The sequence below is a fragment of the Schistocerca gregaria genome, chromosome 10 (assembly GCF_023897955.1).
Source record: "Schistocerca gregaria isolate iqSchGreg1 chromosome 10, iqSchGreg1.2, whole genome shotgun sequence".
Taxonomy (NCBI): domain Eukaryota; kingdom Metazoa; phylum Arthropoda; class Insecta; order Orthoptera; family Acrididae; genus Schistocerca; species Schistocerca gregaria.
Genome location: NC_064929.1, coordinates 191,094,507 through 191,100,506, shown reverse-complemented (window position 1 = coordinate 191,100,506; position 6,000 = coordinate 191,094,507). Strand labels below are relative to the sequence as shown.

At 42.4% G+C, this 6,000-nt stretch overlaps 1 protein-coding gene across 1 annotated transcript in view; it reads right to left on the bottom strand.

Moving 5' to 3' along the window:
- Nucleotides 1-2,619: 2,619 nt before the first annotated feature.
- The window catches only part of LOC126293234 (homeobox protein rough-like), a 360,457-nt gene continuing 357,076 nt past the window's right edge, over nt 2,620-6,000 (bottom strand). Inside the window, exon 4 of the mRNA XM_049986354.1 lies at nt 2,620-5,028. The gene's annotated coding sequence lies outside the window, so the exon portion shown is untranslated. The remainder of the gene's footprint in view (nt 5,029-6,000) is intronic.

The following is a 6,000-nucleotide window of genomic DNA, read 5'->3' as shown; positions in this document are numbered from 1 at the left end:
CTGTCGGATACGCAGCTTTCAACGGGCACCAGGATAGCAGTTTACTGATATGTATTTATCTGATTTTCTCGCTCTTACCTGTAATTATAGTGATCAGATGTGCAGTAGGCAGTATGTAGAGTGTCTCTTGTCATAAAATTGTAAGCTGACTGTTAGTGTAACACGAAGGAGTGCAGTGCTGCTAGATTTTTCCTACTGCCGATGTTATTTATATCACTATTTGACAACAGTGATGAATAGTGGACGTCATATTCAGTGACGCTATTGATTTCGTATCGCCTTGTATGCTGTTGTAAATATTTCATGACTTCTTTGTCTTCGAAACAGATTGTATCATAGGGAAATTTTTATCAGCGGTTCTTGGTGGCAGCTCGTGACGTTTTTCCAATATGTAAAAGCTGTGGGGCAACCACAGTCGTCACATACTGGATTACGCGATGGCGTTACAAAGTTTCAGGGATGAAGAAGAAGACTGAATGTATCAGTTTGCGGTAAGGAAAGCTGGTCCAAAAACGACTGAGTCGCAAGCGAGTGTCTTTCTTATACCCCTAACAGTGAATTATGTTGTGCCGTGCGTTCATGTTAGCGCAGTCATGCCGCTGGAGTCTACGAAGCCAGTCAGGATGCAACACTAACTCGCGTCATCGGTTCCCGCAGGGGGAATCCTCTGGTGGGCCTCCTGGAGTACACAGCAGGTCTCCCCTCTGATAGTGTTTACGCTAGACGAACTTTGGCTACGGATCTGGATACGAGTGATTACGCCGTGTTATGTATCACCTAGTCTTCAGGACAAATCTCCTGAGTTGTAATTCATTCCGACTTTCCATTCGGTAGTTTATACCTGGGACACAACAGTAGACATGGTGGTTATATTTAAACTTTATGGCCCCATGAAAACCGAATGATCGTTGGACAGTGAAACACTGTGGAAACGACTGTAAGGACACGTGGAAGAGAAATAACGAATAAACCGTGGAAAGTAACACATTTTAATTTCCCACATGAGAGGGTAACGTTATTTTCTTAACTGCTTATCATGGTTAAGTTCCATACTACAAACGTTGCTCAGTGCGACAACCATTTGCATCAGCAACAGCCTACAAGCGCACTGGAAGTATCATTCCACAGTTGTTTGCTGCTCTTTTCGGACCGTCGACCATGCAGTGCTCAGATGACGTGATAATTCGTGTGCTGTTTGAAGATCGCACAACAATTGTGCCGCAATTGGCCCTCAGCCTCTCCCAGGAGCAATTCCCAAATCGTCATTTAATTCGAGCTTCAGAATCGCGTTCTTCAAGCACAGTGCCAGAAGAGAACCTCTCTGTATTTCTTTAGTGTGCCGATACTGTCGAAGAGCAGCATCACTTTTGTCGTTTTGATAAAACAGCTTTACAGGTGAAGCCCTGCTCACCTTGTCCAGACCCACACTGACTGTCTACGACTGTAATGCACACTGATGCTTGTTTCAAACCTACGTCGCCGTACCAGTACCGGCGCCTAATGGCAAGTCATGACACTAACACTACTAACAACACACATCCTGTAGCACATAGTTAGATGTTTGGGGGAGGGGACCAAACACCGAGGTCGTTGGTCCCATCGGAGTAGGGAGGGATGGGGAAGAGGCGACCGTGTCCTTTCAAAGAAACCATCCCCACATTTGTCTGAAGCGTTTTAGGGAGATCACATAATAGCGTGTAAACTGCGCCCAAGTATTGTCTTCGTATCCAGCGTTTCATGTGAACAAAGATGATACTCAGGACGAGCCAATTAGGGCTGTGTTGTGGGTGACCGAACACTTCCCGTCGAAAAGGCTGCAGGAGCGTCTTCACTGCCCCTGCAGAGTGCGGCCGAGAATTGCCATGAAGAAGGACGTGCATGGCAGTTGTGTTAGGCGGGCTGCATTCATTAAGGCGAAGCCTCTCAGCAGGCCCTGCTACTTGCCGGGAGACATCGTTGTTCTAGGCACCTCAACTCGCTCACAGTGCGCTCACAACTCAAAAGAGCGTCTTGATGCGATCGACGGCCGTACAAGAGACACTGCCCAATACGTCTGTGAAAAGCTTCATTGGATTTTCACTGTGGTGTCCATTTCACGACCGATTGGAACTTACTTTCTGGACAACCCTCTTTGTTTTCCGCCTACACCGGCTCAAGTGGCAAAAGTTTAATTGCAGCCACTCTGTAGATAGATACTCGTATGTATAACAAGTAAATTTTTTTTTATTTGCTTCCTGGTGTTGCAGTTTTAGTTGCACAAGTTTACTGCCTCATAATGTAATGTATGTTCACGCAATTCTAAGAGTAAATTACTACTTGATATGTGCCTCACTCGTATTATCTGTCATTTAAGCTGGATGAGTATCTCAGAGATATTCTTGCACTTACTACATAAGTGTGTGGCAAAATGCATGCCTCTTCTTTGGACCCTCTCTTTATCCTCCATTCACTCACCTTGTAAGGGTGACTATGAAATGTAAACAGAATGACCGATGAACTTCGATAAATCGTAGTAGTTTCTGCCTTGTGAAGAGAGACAATCTTCCGTTACTGACTTTCTCTGTTTGTGTTTTGTGGAAGGAAAACAACAAATAAATTAAAGTGAATGAACAAATTATTTTAAAAAAACACACACACAGTTTTATTCCACTAGAACAGCTCTGTTGCACCATCTTATACATCAGTGGCAAAGGAATACAATACTTTTCCAAAGGAATACAATAATTTTCAATGTCGTGTACCTCCATAATACTGTGAACAACGCGTAAATCGAAGTGGACGGAATGTCACTCGGAGGTTTCTTGAACGTGGACTAGAATACAGGGTTTAACAAAAGTGCACTCTACACCTATATATCTATACTCTACACTCTGTGCTATTTGATGTGCTTTGCAAACTACGAGTAGTTGATTCCTATGAACACGGACTGCAACTACATCAGATACACTCACTGTTCAGGAAGCTTCATCAACAACTCGTACAGTGTCTGCCTCACGATTCTCTTCCAGAACTGCAAATTTGGAGATCAGAAACTTGAGCATACCTCGTTGGGGACGTTTGGTTTAACAGTTCAGACAACAGCATGGATGATGATGTCGGGATCACAGTAGTGGATGCAGACCTGCCTTTACCAAGGTTCCAGGTTCGAACCCAGATTATGTGAATGAATTTGAGATCGGAAGTACCAACCGTGAAATCGTCCAGAAATCCTGACCATTGCGGACTCGTATGGCGAATTTGTAAGGTGCGATCAAATCACTGTTTTGCCAATCGCTGTACTTTCACTGAAGAAGGAATCATCAACCGCTAGGCGAAAATATTGGTATCGGAAGTTGAAGAAACATCTGATTGCACTCACTTACAAGAAGGAGTAGCCATCAAAAAACATCCACAGCCATGTTATGTGCGTTGCAAAACCCAGAATATACTTCAGTGCATGTACTATGATAAGTTGATAATTCACCAGTTTGAACGGAAAAAATTCCCAGATGAATGTGTGACTTATAGCGGCATTCCTTTTTCCGGCCTATTAATTTCCAGGACCATAGCAACCCGTCTCAATGTACACAGGAGAATTATCAAAACAGATGCGAGGTAACAGGAAATTTCAGTGGAGGACGATGGGAAATACGTTTCAGCCGTGTGCGATGGAAATGAAACCAAAATACGCGATTGGAATACGAGAATAAAAACTGCCATTGCATGCGTAGGAAACAATGAGAGAACGAAGCTGGCTGTAGCGTAGCGTCAGTATCGAAATAATCAGAGGCCGAGTAATAGACCAGAATGGGCAGAAAATCAGGCGACATTTTGTTGAAGCAAACAGCGTCGCCTCAAGTGGTTGACGAAAAGAAAAGGAAGTTGACAAAAAATTGTTGAGGGTATGCTAGAGAGAGAGGGGTGGGGTAAGGGGGAGACATGGCCAACGTATTCGTCTTCTTACTCCAAACACGGCTAGGCAAATGCCATCTGAGAAAGTTTATTGTCGATGCATGTAAGTCTCACATTTCGGAGATTTTTCACTTCAAAACTTAATTGTAGTTATTATTGATAGGACAGAACATCAAACGTACACTCTTGTAGCACTTAAGGAGTTTTACGTTGGCCATCATTCGTTTTATATATTTTAACTTTCGCCTTCAGCACGCATGCCAGTATGGAAATGCAATATGGCAATTAAATATCACTATTATTATTTATACTGCTGCTCAGCCGTTTTAAGTAAGAACCAGTCCACAGTACTGGTTGCTAAATAGTAATAATTGGGTTGATACTGCCTGTATTTTCTGCTTCGTATAATTGTAAGAAGATGTGCTTTGAAATTTGTGTGACCTGAGAAATGACATGAGTTTTACCGGTAAGCAACTAGTGTGTTAATATAAATCGTGCTCCACACAAAGCTTTAGATGAACCTGGGTACTCATCTACGCCAACTGTGATGGAAAAGTCCATGTGTATATCTGTACATTGCCTCTGGTTATATGTTCTGAGCATTATGCTGCTGTAGATTTCACAGTTATGGACAATGCCCCAATATTACAAACCATATGCAAAAGAGGTGTTGACATATTCAAATTTTTTTGTCAGTCCAGTATGTGTAATTAGATAAATCAGTTGTTAAGACCGATAGTGACGAAAAGTATAGGTATGGGTTACAGTTTAAACGTGGTACACAATTTCAGTTGGTCAGAAAGTCTCACTATGGATACCTAAGGATGGAGACCAACCCACTGGCATGTCAGTAGCCAGAGACACAGCAGAGACCCTAGCAAAGATCACACGAACACTTTGCTGAGTAATAACATGCTGTAAGAGGATTGTACAACCACTGAGTGACACAAGCTTTCGTTGCTGCAGCGACCTTCATCCGGCTGGCCTTATAGACGTCCTTGGGTGTGCGTGTGCGCCTCAGTGCTCTCTCCATGCAAGTCCACTGTCTCATCCTTGGTGTCCAGCCCTCCGTCACTGCCGAACATCACAGATTAACTGGCGCCGTACCCGTCATGTCCAATGCCAGTCAAATGTCCACTGAAACAATGAAAACGAATTTAGTTATACACTTGCATTTTATGTAGATCAGGTACAAGATACACAGTGTCTTTCAAAATAATTGCATCAAACGTCTATGGTGATAGATCACAGCATAGGGAACAACTTTCGTTCGAGATAAAATGTTCGCTGACGCTTCCCAACGAAGGAATGTGTACTTTTGTATCGGTTATGCCCCTATGGGCGACAGAGCATAGGCACCCTACAGGGTGAACAAGTCTCACTTATAATCCAGTCATCTGCTCTGTAGGCACAGCAAGATCAAAATACCTGATTCTCTTCTAAATTATATTTCTCCGCTTAGAGTTACTAAGATTTTCTTGTTGAAAATCACGCTGTCAGTATACTGGTGTAGATAGTATGCACCACACCTAGTTAGAAGAATGTGCCAGTCGGTGAAATCTGGTCATGCCAAGCCCAGTGAATACTAAAGGACACCTAGTATCTCTGGGTAACGCCAGTGACAATCTTGTATCTCACAAAAGTTGTTCACCATGACGTGATCCATCATACCTATAAGTTTCAATGAAAACTTTGAAACACATTGTATGCATCCTAAACGTACAGTATGTTTTATTGTCAGCTTGGCGATCATTTGTAATATGCTAAAAGAAGTTTATGAAGCTCAAGAAAATAACGCATTATGTAAATATGGTCTTGCTTTGTGTAACCACAATAGTTCTAAATAAGTAGCAAACTAAATTATTCCTAGTCCGATACGTCTTTCACAAATATTGCCACTAAAAAACAAAAAAACAAAAAAGACACGAAGGAATTATCCGAATGGGACGATAATTGGTAGATGTGATGTACATGAAGAGATAAACAATTGATTACAATTTCAGAAAAAAATGGATGATTTATTCAAGAGAAAGAGCTTAACAAACTGAGTAAGCCAATAATGCACTGGTTCATCTCTGCCCTCATGCAAGCAGTTAATTGGCATGTCAT